Genomic DNA, 13,399 nt, shown 5'->3' with positions numbered 1-13,399 from the left:
TGAAAAGCCATTTGTCCTGGGTTCAGCTGCAACAGATATTTTTCTCCTTCACACAGCTGGTGCAGTGCTGTGTTTCAACATTAGTCTGGGAACAGTGCTGATGACACACCAATGTTTTTAGATGTTGCTAAGTAATGCGTACCCCAATCAAGGACTTCTCAGTCACTCATGCTCTGCCAGTGAGGAGGGGCAAAGAAAGCTGGGAGGAAGCAGATAAAGGACACCTGACTCAAACTAGCAAAAGGGGTATTTCATACCACAGCACGTCATGCTGAATATATAAACTGGGGGGAATTACCTGGAAGGCCCAGATCACTGCTCGGGTCAGTCTGGGTATCAGTTGGCGGGTGGTGAGAAATTGCATTATGCATCACTTGTGATTATTGGGTTTTATTCCTTTCCCTTTTTAGCTTTATATTCTTTCCCCTCGTTTTTTCCCTCATTTTTACTATTAGAAGTAGTACTGTATTACACTTCAGTTAATGAACTATTCTTATCTCAACCCATGGATTTACATTCTTTTGATTCTCCACCCCATCCCTCTGGAAGTGGGGGAGAAGAAGGAGGGCAGTGAGGGAGTTGCTGCACGTTTCTGAGTTACCACCTGGGCTTAAAACACAACAGTCCTTTTTGGTGCCCAACGTGGGGCACAAATGGTTGAAATAACAACAGATCTAACCAGAGTGTGTCTAAACGTATTTGTAATAACCATTCATTGTTTCAGATTAATAATCATGTATCACAACGTTGATTTATTTGCTCTCAGAGTTGTTGCGATTGGTCTTAAAGTTTCATTATGTCACACCTTACTTGCAGCCCATATTTGCTGTTTTAGTGTTTATCAGCTTTGGGGCCTGGGCTAAGGCTCTTGTTTCAGTATACTTTATGATGATGGCTTGTGATACAATAGAATCATTGATCATGAAACTGGTCTGGTATGTGTTCGCAGCATAGCCATCACCTTTATACTTTGTGAGGCATGTAATGGAATTATTAACAATTACACTTCTTTTTTTACCAGCTTGGAGGGTCAACCTATGAAGGAGACATCCCCTCACATCCTTCTCTCCCCCACTGGGCTATTTACAGCAGCATTTGAGAATTCTAAAGGTTGTGAATACCCTTTGAGTACCCTTGAAACCAGCCTGCTCCTTTTGCTGTGAATCAGCATGTTGCTGCATATATTGCATGTGCTTTACCGACGGCCATACCACCCCGAGAACACCCAATCTCATCTGATCTCAGAAGGTAAGCAGGGTTGGGCTCAGGTCTTGGCTAAGGTTAAATGACAATCTAAGAATACCACCAAGAAATCTTCCCTGAGGCTGAACAGTCATGAATGGCAGGGTGCGTGGGACAGTATGGGCAAGCTCCTAAGCCGGTTGGCCCCTCCAGTGCTTTGGAACTTCACTCCTGAGAAAGTGTGAAACCAGAAAAAATAGCAGAACACTTAGACAAGGTGTGCTGTCGTCCTGGCAATACCTGAGAGGGACAACTCACTGCAATGTGCCAGGGTTTGGCCTACACCTACAGAGCCCTGATCAACACTATCCAGTACCCTCAAGGGGAAAAAGATGTCTCTGGATCTGATGGCAAAGCAACAGACAACATGGCTACTCCATCCCCAGCAATGAGCACAGCAGCCACACCATCCCCAGTGACAGACACTGCAGCCACTCCAACCCTGCCAGCAGGCACTGCAGCTGAACCAAAGGACAAATCTGTGCCACTGTCAGTTGCCCCTATAAGCATAAGGAAAAGCAAATGAAAAGCATGAAAAGCAACTTGTGTACTGAAGGAAGATGAAGAAGACTCCATGCCAGAACTAGAGGGGGCGACATCTGAACGAGAGGAATTAGTACAAGAAACAGAGAAAGAGGAAGAGGGAGAAGAAGGGGTAACTTCTCAATCCCTGTCCTTGACTGAGCTGTGGAACATGGAAAAAGATTTCGGCTGTCTTCCAGGTTAATACATCATATCCTGGATGATTAGGTGCTGGGACAATAGGGCAGATGGTCATGATCTAGAAGGTATAGAAGCGAAGCAGCTGGGGGAATTGACAAAGTGATTGCAAAAGAGAAACGAGCCCTCGGTCTCTAGAGGCAGCTCTTGGCAGCTGTGAAGGAAAGGCTTCCCTACAAGGATGAAGCAGTCCATAGACAGATAGGAAAAGCCTCACGCTCACAGGCCCTTGTTCTCATGGGTGACTTCAACCACCCTGACATCTGTTGGAAGGACGGTACGGCCCAGCACAAGCAATCCAGGAGGTTCCTCAATTGTATAGAAGACAACTTCCTTCTGCAAGTAATAGAGGAGCCAACAAGGAGAGGTGCCAAACTGGACCTCATGCTCACCAACAGGGAAGGGCTCGTTGGAAATGTGATGCTCCAGGGCAGCCTTGGATGCAGCGATCATGAGATGCTCGAATTTGAGATCCTCAGGACAGTGAGAAGAGCGTGAAGCAAGCTCACTGCCCTGGACTTCAAAGGAGCAGACTTTGGCTTCTTCAGGAACCTGCTTAGTAAGGTTCCATGGGATACAGCCCTAGAGGGCAGAGGGGCCCAAGACTGTTGGTTGATATTCAAGGATCACCTGCTGCAAGCTCAGGAGTGTTGCATCCCAACCAGAAGGAAGTGCAGCAGGAGGGCCAGGAGACCTCCTTGGATGGATAAGGAGCTCCTGAGGAAAACTCAAATGAAAAAAGCGGCTTATAATAAGTGGAAGCAAGGACAGGTGGCATGGGAAGAGTAAGGGATGTTGTCTGAGAAGCTAGGGACCAGGTTAGGAAAGCTAAGGCTCAGTTAGAATTAAACTTAGCTAGAGGTATTAAAGATAACAGGAAGGGATTCTACAGGTAAATAGCAAATAAAAAACAGACTAGGGAGAATGTAGGCCCCCTCAGGAAGCTCTCAGGAGAGCTGGCTACACAGGATTTGGAGAAGGCTGAGGTTCTGAATGACTTCTTTGCTTTTTTCTTCACTGGCAAAGGCTATGACCAAACCATCCAAGTCTTGAAAGGCAGATGCAGGGACTGTGAGAATGAAGACCTTGGGCCCACTGTAGGAGAGGAACTGGTTCGAGACCATCTTAAAAATCTGAACGTGCACAAGTCCATGGGTCCTGATGAGATCCATCCGCGGGTCCTGAAGGAGCTGGCGAATGAAGTGGCAAAGCCGCTGGCCATCATATTTGAGAAATCATGGCAGTCAGGTGAAGTTCCTGATGACTGGAAAAAGGGAAATATAACCCCCATTTTCAAGAAGGTGAAAATGTATGACCGAGGGAATTACAAACCAGTCAGTCTTACCTCTGTGCCTGGCAAAATCTTGGAGCAGATTCTCCTGGAAGGCATGCTAAGGCACATGAAAATCAACAAGGTGCTTGGTGACAGCCAGCATGGCTTCACTAAGGGGAAATCCTGCATGACCAATTTGGTGGCCTTCTATGATGGGGCTACAGAACTGATGGACAGGGGTAGAGCAGTTGATGTCATCTACCTGGACTTGTGCAAAGCGTGCGACACTGTCCCACACGACATCCTTCTCTCTAAATTGGAGTGACATCAATTTGAGGGATGGACCACTCGGTGGATAAAGAACTGGCTGGATGGCCGCACGCAAAGAGTTGTCATCAATGGCTCAATGTCCAGCTGGAGACCTCTAACGAGTGGCGTCCCTCAGGGATCAGTGTTGGGACCGGTCTTGTTTAACATCTTTGTCGCTGACATGGACAGTGGGATTGAGTGCGCCCTCAGCAAGTTTGCCGATGACACCAAGCTGTGTGGTTCGGTTGACACCCTGGAGGGAAGGAATGCCATCCAGAGGAACCTTGACACACTTGTGAGGTGGGCTGATGCCAACCTCATGAGGTTTAAGCATGCCAAGTGCAAGGTCCTACACCTGGGTTGGAGCAATCCCAGGCACAGCTACAGGTTGGGCAGAGAAGAGATTCAAAGCAGCCCTGCAGAGAAGGACTTAGGGGTGTTGGTTGATGAGAAAATGAACATGAGCTGACAGTGTGCGCTTGCAGCCCAAAAAGCCAACTGTATCCTGGGCTGCATCAAAAGGAGCGTGACCAGTAGGTCAAAGGAGGTGATCCTGCCCCTCTACTCTGCTCTCGCGAGACCTCACCTGGAGTATTGTGTGCAGTTCTGGTGTCCTCAACATAAAGAGGACATGGAACTGTTGGAACAAATCCAGAGAAGTGCCACAAGGATGATCAGGGGACTGGAGCACCTCCCGTATGAAGACAGGCTGAGGAAGTTGGGGCTGTTCAGCCTGGAGAAGAGAAGGCTGTGTGGAGACCTCATAGCAGCCTTCCAGTATCTGAAGGGGGCCTATAGGGATGCTGGAGAGGGACTCTTCATTAGAGACTGTAGTGACAGGACAAGGGGTAACAGTTTAAAACTTAAACAGGGGAAGTTTAGGTTGGACATAAGAAGGAAATTCTTTCCTGTTAGGGTGCTGAGGCACTGGAATAGGTTGCCCAGGGAGGTTGTGAATGCTCCATCCCTGGCAGTGCTCAAGGCCAGGTTGGACGAGGTCTTGGGTGATATGATTTAGTGTAAGGTGTCCCTGCCCACAGCAGGGGGTTTGGAACTAGATGATCTTAAGATCCTTTCCAACCCTAACGATTCTATGATTCTATGATTTTACATGTTGTCAAGGCAAGTGGACCACAATAGAGAGAGGCATCCAGTACCTGAGGGAATTGGCCATTCTAGAGATGATCTATCGTAGGTTGCATGCTGGGAATGCACCCATAGATCCAGATGAAGTCAAATGTACAAGATCCATGTGGCTGAAATTTATATGGAGTGCACCATCATCATATGCCAACTCATTGGCAAAAATGATCTCGAGTGAGGTAGCGGCATCAACAGTGGATGAAGTGATGGAGTTTGAAGACAGTCTCACCCCTTCCATCATTTCAGCTGTGGAAAAACTCCTGTCTCAGGAGTTCAAACAACTAAGAGATGATCTATCCAGCTCCACACGTGTACAGACCCTGTCGTGGTTTAAGCCCATCCAGTAAGTCAGAACCACGCAGGCACTTGCTCACTCCCCCACTTCTTCCTCCCATTTCTCCCGGCAGGATGGGAAAGAGAATAGAAGGAATGTAACTCCCATGGGTTGAGATAAGAACAGTCCAATGAATAAAGTATAAGACAAAACTATTACTATAACCACTAATAATAATAATGATAAGGGAAATAAAAAAGGGAGAGAATATAAAACTGCTCCAGAAGGAGCAGACTGCATTATACTGGGTTTAGTTAAGAAAATGCTACTTTCTCCAACATGATAAGCTAAATGTTAAAGCTGAAGACGTTATTCCACTATATTTACAGAACTATAAGGCATCATAATTTGCTGAAAATATCATTTCTGTGACGTTAGATATCAAGTTACTAGTCACAGGATGGCTATGACAAGGAGCTATTGCAATGAGAATGAGCAAGACAGCACTGCAGTCCAGCCTCGGACCATGGTGTGAGGAAACCTGGAAAACACTGGGTGACCAGAGGTGTATATGACTGCTTATGGAATTAATAACAATATCCAGCACTCACTCATGACAAGTCTGACTTCTGCATGGCCATTAAATATTTGTTGTGCTTTAAGGCCAGCCAGTAAATCAGAACCATGCAGCTGGTCACTCACTCCCCCACTTCTTCCCCACCCCTGCTCCTGGAGGGATGGGGAGGAGAATTGAAAGAATGTAAATCCCATGTGCTGAGATAAGAACAGTCCAACAACTAAGGTATGTGCCGCAGAATATATATGGACTCAGTCAGAGATCAATATGATCAGACAAAAAGCCATTCATTACAAAGCCTTAACCCCTTAAATACTATTTCTTACATGCACTTACAGTGATTTGGCATATTATGATTGGATACATGTCTTGAAGACCCTTTGCAACTAACATATAATTGGTTAAGCACAGGTGTGGGAACTTGACCTCGAAAGCTTGCCAACAGTCCACAGTTCTCATTAACTCGGTGAAATCCAGCTGCTTCTTATCTTGCTTGCTTAGGCTTCCTCGGTCCTCTCATCCTTTCAGGATTTTCAGAGTTTATGTACCAATTATTCATTCTCCTGTGAGAACACTGCCTCCAAAGGTACCATACAAAACTACTATTACTACCAATAATACAAATGATGATAAGGAAAAAAGCAAGGGGAGATGTCATGGTTTAAGCCCAGCTGGTAATTCAGAACCACGCAGATGCTTGTTCATTCCCCCCCTTTCCTCCCCCTGCTCCCGGAGGGAGAGGGAAGAGAATCAAAAGAATATAACTACCACGGGTTGAGACAAGAACAGTCCAGTAACTAAGGCACAACACAAACCCACTACTGCTACCACCAATAATAATGATAAGGGAAACAACAAGGGAAGAGAATACAAGCGCTCACGACCTACTGACCAGTGCCCAGCATGACCTGAGAAGCAGTCTAGCCCTGCTGGTGAACTCCCCCCACTGGGCATGATATACTGTGGTATGGAATACCTCTTTGGCTAGTTTGGGTCAGGTGTTCTGTCTCTGCTTCCTCCCAGCTTCCCCTCCTCCCTGGCAGAGCATGAGACTCTGAAAGTCCTTGGTTGGAGTAAACATTACTTAGCATCAACTAAAACCATTGGTGTGTTATCAGCACTGTTCCCAGGCTGAAAGTCAAAAACACAGCATTGCACCAGCTACTAAGAAGAAGAAAAATGATTACTACTGTTGAATCCAGGATAGGATCCACCCATTATTCCATACCATTCATGTCATGCTCAGATCCAAAATTTTTCAATATATACCATCGCTCTTGCCCCATATATATATATATAGAGATCCACACACACACAAAGAGAGAAATATCATTCCATAGTGAATGGACCAATCCCTATAAAGCTGATGAATTCATCCTGTCCATGATGTTAGGCTCCATTTCTTGTAACAGCTTTCCAGAGCAGGATGTGCAGTGTTGGACAGCTGCATGCTGATGACACTGCGGAACTGGTCTGGTCACTATTGAGCTAGTCTGGTTTCGTCAAAGTTCATTCTCTGTTGGGATGATGATCAGAGGGAAGTCAGGGCCAGTCACTGGTGACCTGATGACATCTAGGTGGTGAGCTATAAAAGTGCTACATAGTAGGCAACAGCATACAATTGGGTTCGTTGGCTGTTTTCCCCTAAAATCAAATCCCCTTGAGGTACATATCGGACTTCCCCATCTTCCCGCATTACCAACCAAGTATATCTGAGTCCCTGAGCAAAAGCAAACCCATGAGTGGGTTTGCCTTTGCCTGAAGCAGGAATAACCCAGACTGTCTTCCCCAGCAAATTCTTTATGTGCACCACAGGAACTTTATCCTCTTCTACAGTACATAACAGTTCTGACTGGGCTGGGCCAACCCTGTTGGAAGATCCCCTAGTGTTGACCAACCAGGTGGCTTTTGGTAAATGTGTATCCCAATGTTTGAAAGTCCCACCACCCATTGCTCTCAGTGTAGTTTTTAACAGCCCGTTGAACTGTTCGATTTTCCTAGAGGCTGGTGCATGGTAGGAGATGTAATATACCCACTCAGTGCCATGCTCTTTGGCCCAAGTGTCTATAAGTTTGTTCCGAAAATAAGTCCCACTGTCTGATTCATTTCTCTCTGAGGTGCCGTGCCTCATACAGTGCAGTGGCATGGAGCACAGCCTGTGTTTCCAGCCATCCGGTGGTTGCTTCCACCATGGTAAGCACATGGCGTTTGTGTTGGTGGGTCGGTGGGAGTGTGATATAATCAATCTGTCAGGGCTCCCCATATGTGTATTTAAGTCATCATCCTCCATACCAAAGAGGCTTTAACCGTTTAGCTTGCTTAACTGCAGCACATGTTTCACACTCATGAATAACATGGGCAATAGTGTCCACTCCTCGATCACAAGCACATCTATATGTTGCATCTCTGCCCTGGTGGCCTGAGGTGTCATGGGCCCACTGGCCCAAAAATAATTCACCCTTATGCTGCGAATTTAAGTCCATCTGAGCCACTTCAATCTTAGCAGCTTTATCTACTTGTTGGTTGTTCTGGTGTTCTTTAGTGGCTACATCTACATGGTATAACTTCACCAGCAGGTTCTGCACCCAGGCAGCAATATCTTGCCACAGTGCAGCAGCCCAGATGGGTTTGACCCTGCCTTTGAATGTGCAGCCCAGCACGGGCAACTATTGTGCCAGGAGGAGCTGTGCTCCAGTGCCAATCACTTCTGAAGCAGCTCAAACCCCTTCAAAGGCTGCAGATATCTCTTTTTCAGTTGGGGTATAGCTGGCCTCAGATCCTCTGTATCCCCGATCACAAAAGCCGACGGGGTGACCTTGAGTCTCCCCTAGAGCTTTCTGCCAGAGGCTCCAGGTAGGACCATTCTCCCCAGCTGTGGTGTAGAACACATTTTTCACATCTGGCCCTGTCCGGACTGGTCCAAGGGCTACTGCATGAACTAGCTCTTGTTTAACTTGTTCAAAGACTTGTTGTTGCTCAGGGCCCCATTTAAAATCATTCTTCTTCCGGGTCACATGATAGATAGGGTTTATAATCAAACTTTAATTTGGGATGTGCATTATCCAGTATCCAACACCACCTAGGAAAGCTTGTGTTTCTTTCTTATTAGTTGGTGGAGACATTGCTGTTATCTTGTTGATCACATCTGTGGGGATCTGTCTACATCCATCTTGCCATTTTATTCCCAAAAATTGAATCTCCTGTGCAGGTCCCTTGACCTTACCCCATTTTACGGCTTTCAGCAGAATTTGGATTATTTTCCCCCCTTTCTCAAAAACTTCATCTGCTGCATCACCCCACACGATCATGTCATCAATGTATTGCGAGTGTGCAAGAGCTTTCACCTGTTCCAGTTCCATCTGGATCAGTCCATGGCAGATGGTAGGGCTGTGTTTTCACCCCTGGGGCAGTCGGTTCCCATGTGTACTGGACACCCTTCAAGTAAAAGTGAACTGTCACCTTCACTTTGCTGCCAAAGGAATTGAGAAAATCCATTGACAGTATCAGTTGTGGCATACCACCTGGCTGCCTTTGACTCTATTTCATACTGAAGTTCTAGCATTTCCAGTATGCCAGCACTCAATAGTGGCATGACAACTTTCAGGCCATGATAGTCTGCTATTAGTCTCCACTCTCTGTTAATAGTTTTGCACTGGCCATATGGGGCTATTAAAGAGTGAGAGGGTCCTACTGATCACTCCTTGGGTCTCCAGTCTATGGATCAGCTGATGGATGGGAATCAGGGAGTCTCGGTTGGTGCAATATTGCTGCCGGTGTACTGTTGTGGTTGCAGTTGGCACTTGTTCTTCAACCTTCATTAACCCCACAACAGAAGGATCCTCTGAGAGACCAGGGAAGGTGGACAGCTGCTCAATTTCCTCTGTCTCCAAAGCAGCTATACCAAAAGCCCATCAGTACCCTTTTGGGTCTTTGAAGTACCCTCTCTTGAGGTAGTCTATGCCGAGGATGCATGGAGCATCTGGACCAGTTACAATAGTTTGATTTTGCCATTTCCTCCCAGTCAGGCTGATTTCAGCCTCCAATACAGTCAACTCTTGAGATCCTCCTGTCGCTCCATAAATGTAAATGGGTTCCACCCCTTGACAGCTTGACGGCATCAGGGTACACTGTGCACCGGTATCTACTAGAGCCTTATACTTCTGTGGGACTGATGTGCCAGGCCATCTGATCCATACAGTCTAGTAAATCCAGTTGTCTCCTACCTCCACCTGGCTAGAGGCAGGGCCCCTCTAATAGCGATCACAATACTGGTCACTTATGTCTTTTAGAAAGGGATTAGTCTTCTTTATCACAGGAGCTAGATTAAAATCAGCTCTTCAACTCCACCTGGGAACCTGATCACCAGAGACTGAAGCTGCATCTTTCATGGAATGATCATCTTTGACCTTTGTTCTCCTCTTCAATTCATGCACCCATTCCTTCAGAGCTGAGGTAGGTTTTCCATCCCACTTTTTAATGTCTTCTCCGTGATCCTGCAGGTAAAACCATAGGGTACCCCGTGGCATATACCTCCTATCTCTCTCTCTCTCCTTCCGTTAATAGCTGAGACTTGGGTTGGTACATGTGGTGAGCTGGATAGATCGTCTCTTATTTGTTTGAACTCCCAAGACAGTTTTTCCACAGCTTATATGATGGAAGGGGTGAGACTGTCTTCAGACGTTTGGAGCTGAAAAATCACTTCATCCACTGTTGGTGGTACTATGTCATTCCAGGTTATTGATGCCAATGAGGGGGCATATGATGATGGTGCACTCTATGTAAATTTCCACCAAATGGGTCGTGTACATTCGACTTCTTCTGGATATACGGATGCATTCTTGGCATCCAGCCTATGATAGATCATATCTACAATGGCTAATTCCATCAGAGACTGGATGCCCTTCTCTAATGTGGTCCAATTGGCCCAATGACACATAACATCATCCTTGTATGGAAACCTTTCTTTCACAGCTGAGCTGCCTCCAAAGGCTGGGAGACTGTTTCTCTTTTGCAATTGCTTTGTAGCTGAAGTGTAAAGGAATATTTCCTTCATAGGTTGACCACCCAAGGAGGGGAAAAAAAGATGTGTAATTGCTTAACACTTCCATTATATACCTCCCAAAGTATAGAGGTGGTGACCACACTGGGAACGCAAGCCAGATCAGTTTCATGATCAATGAGTCTATTGTATTACAAGTCATTACCAAAAAGTACAGTGAAACAAGAACCTTAACCCAAGCCCCCCAGCTGATAAACACTAAAACCGCAAATGCTGGCTGTAAGTAAAGTACGACATGCTGAAACTGTGAGATCAAGAGCAACAACTTTGAGAGCCAGTAAGTCAGCATTGTGACAAATGACTATTAATCCGAAACAATGAATGCTTATCACAAATACAATTAGACATATTCTGGTCAGATCTGTCGTTATTTCAGCCCTTTGTGCCCCACGTTGGGTGCCACAAAGAACTGTCGTGGTTTAAGCCCAGCAAGCAACCCAGAACCACGCAGCTGCTTGCTCAACCACCCCCTCCTTCCTCCTCCCTCTCCCGGAGGGATGGGGAGCAGAATCAAAAGAATGTAACTCCCATGGGTTGAGATAAGAACAGTCCAGAAACTAAGGTGTAACACAAAACTACTACTGCCACCACCAATAATAATAATGATAAGGGAAATAACAAGGGAAGAGAATACAACTGCTCACCACCTGCTGACCGATAGCCAGCCTAACCTGAGCAGTGATCTGTGCCTTTCGGGTAACTCCCCCCAGTTTATATACTGGGCATGATGTGCGTTGGTATGTGTCCTGGGTTCAGCAGTAGCAGTCATGTTTCTTCTTCTTGGTAGCTGGTGCAGTGCTGTGTTTTGACTTTCCGCCTGGGAACAGAACTGATAGCGATGTTTTGGTTTGGCCAAGGACTTTGTGAGGCTCATGCTCTGCCAGGGAGGAGGGGAAGCCGGGAGGAAGCAGAGACAGGACACCTGACCCAAACTGACCAAAGAGGTATTCCATACCACAGCACGTCATGCCCAGGATGTAACTGGGAGTTAGCCGGAAGGGCTGGGAGACTGCAGGGTTGGAGGAGGTATCATTCACTCACTTCCCCCCCTTCTTGCCCTCCCCCTACTCCCGGAGGGACAGAGAGGAGAATCGAAAAGAATGCAACTCCCACGGGTTGAGATAAGAACAATTTAGTAACTAAGGTATAACACAAATCACTACTGCTACCACCAATAATAATAATGATAAAGGAAATAACAAGGGAAGAAAATACAACACCTCACCACCGGCCGACCAATAACTTGCCCCCCCCAGCCCGACCAAGCACCAACCGATACCTCCTCCAACCCTGCAGACTACCAGCCCTTCCAGGTAACTTCCAGTTACATCTTGGGCATGACGTGCTGTGGTATGGAATACCAAAGGTCAGATTGGGTCAGGTGTCCTGTCTCTGCTTCCTCCCGGCTTCCCCTCCTCCCTGGCAGAGCATGAGGCTCACAAAGTCCTTGGCCAAACCAAAACATCATTGTTATCAGCTCTGTTCCCAGGCCGAAAGTCAAAACACAGCACTGCACCAGCTACCAAGAAGGAGAAAAATGACTGCTACTGCTGAACCCAGGACACCAGCACCCTTATAGGTCCCCTTCAGATACTGGAAGGCTGCTATGAGATCTCCATATAGCCTTCTCCAGGCTGAACAGCCCCAACTTTCTCAGCCTGTCTTCATATGAAAGCTACTCCAGCTCCCTCGTGGCCCTCCTCTGGACTTGTTCCAACAGCTCTGTGTTCTTTTTATGTTGAGGACACCAGAACTGTATACAACATTCAAAGTGAGGTCTCATGAGAGCAGAGTGGAAATCAAGGTTATTCAATAGTGAGCTGAGGACAGTTCTGGAAGAATCTTGCTGCTGCCGCGGTCTTTCCCATGATCTTATTCTCTGCTGATGATAATGTCATCACATACATTCTTGTGCTGTAGTGTAGTATTCTTTCGGTAGTGTTGGATTGTTGACTGATGATGACACTGCTGATCTTGTCTGGTCACTGCTGAGCTTGTCTGATTTCATCAAAGTTCATTCTTTGTTGGGTTGATGATCGGAGGGAAGTCAGGGTCAGTAGATGGTGACCTGAGGACAGTTCTGCTGCTGGCTTTCCCATGACTTTATTATCTGCTGATGAATATGACAGTACATATCTTCTTTTCAAAGCCCAGAGTGGTGGAGATGGGAATCTAGCTTATGGGATATAGAAGTGTATCCTGGGTTTAGCAGTAGCAGTCAATTTTTCTCCTTCTTAGTAGCTGGTGCAGCACTGTGTTTTGACTTTTGGCCTGGGATCAGAGCTAATAACACTGATGTTTACTCTGACCAAGCACTTTGTGAGTCTTATGCTCTGCCAGGGAGGAGGGGAGGCCGGGAGGAAGAAGGGACAGGACACCTGACCCAAACTAGCCAAAGAGGTATTCCATACCACAGCACATCATGCCCTGGGAGGTAACTGGGAGTTACCCGGAAGGGCACTCTTCTCGGTCAGGCTCGTTTCAGCAGGTGGTATCGTATTCTCTTCCCTTGTTATTTCTCTTATCATTATTATTGTTGGTGGTAGCAGTAGTGATTTGTGTTATACCTTAGTTACTGGACTATTCTTATCTCAACCCATGGAAGTTACATTCTTTTGATTCTCCTCCCCATCCCTCGAGGGGGGGGAAGGAAAGAAAGAGGGGGAGGTGAGTAGAAACTGTGTGGCTGACTGGGTTTAAACCACTACAAAGTGTTATATAGCAGGCAACAGCATATAAATGAGTTCATTGGCTGTTTTCCCACAAAATTTAATCCCCTTGAGGTGCACACCAGATTCCCCA

The sequence above is a fragment of the Pezoporus flaviventris genome, unplaced genomic scaffold, assembly GCF_033815535.1.
Source record: "Pezoporus flaviventris isolate CSIRO_AGI_PZ_B2104156 unplaced genomic scaffold, CSIRO_AGI_Pfla_v1 ptg000121l, whole genome shotgun sequence".
Lineage (NCBI taxonomy): Eukaryota > Metazoa > Chordata > Aves > Psittaciformes > Psittacidae > Pezoporus > Pezoporus flaviventris.
This window is presented reverse-complemented; position numbering follows the sequence as displayed.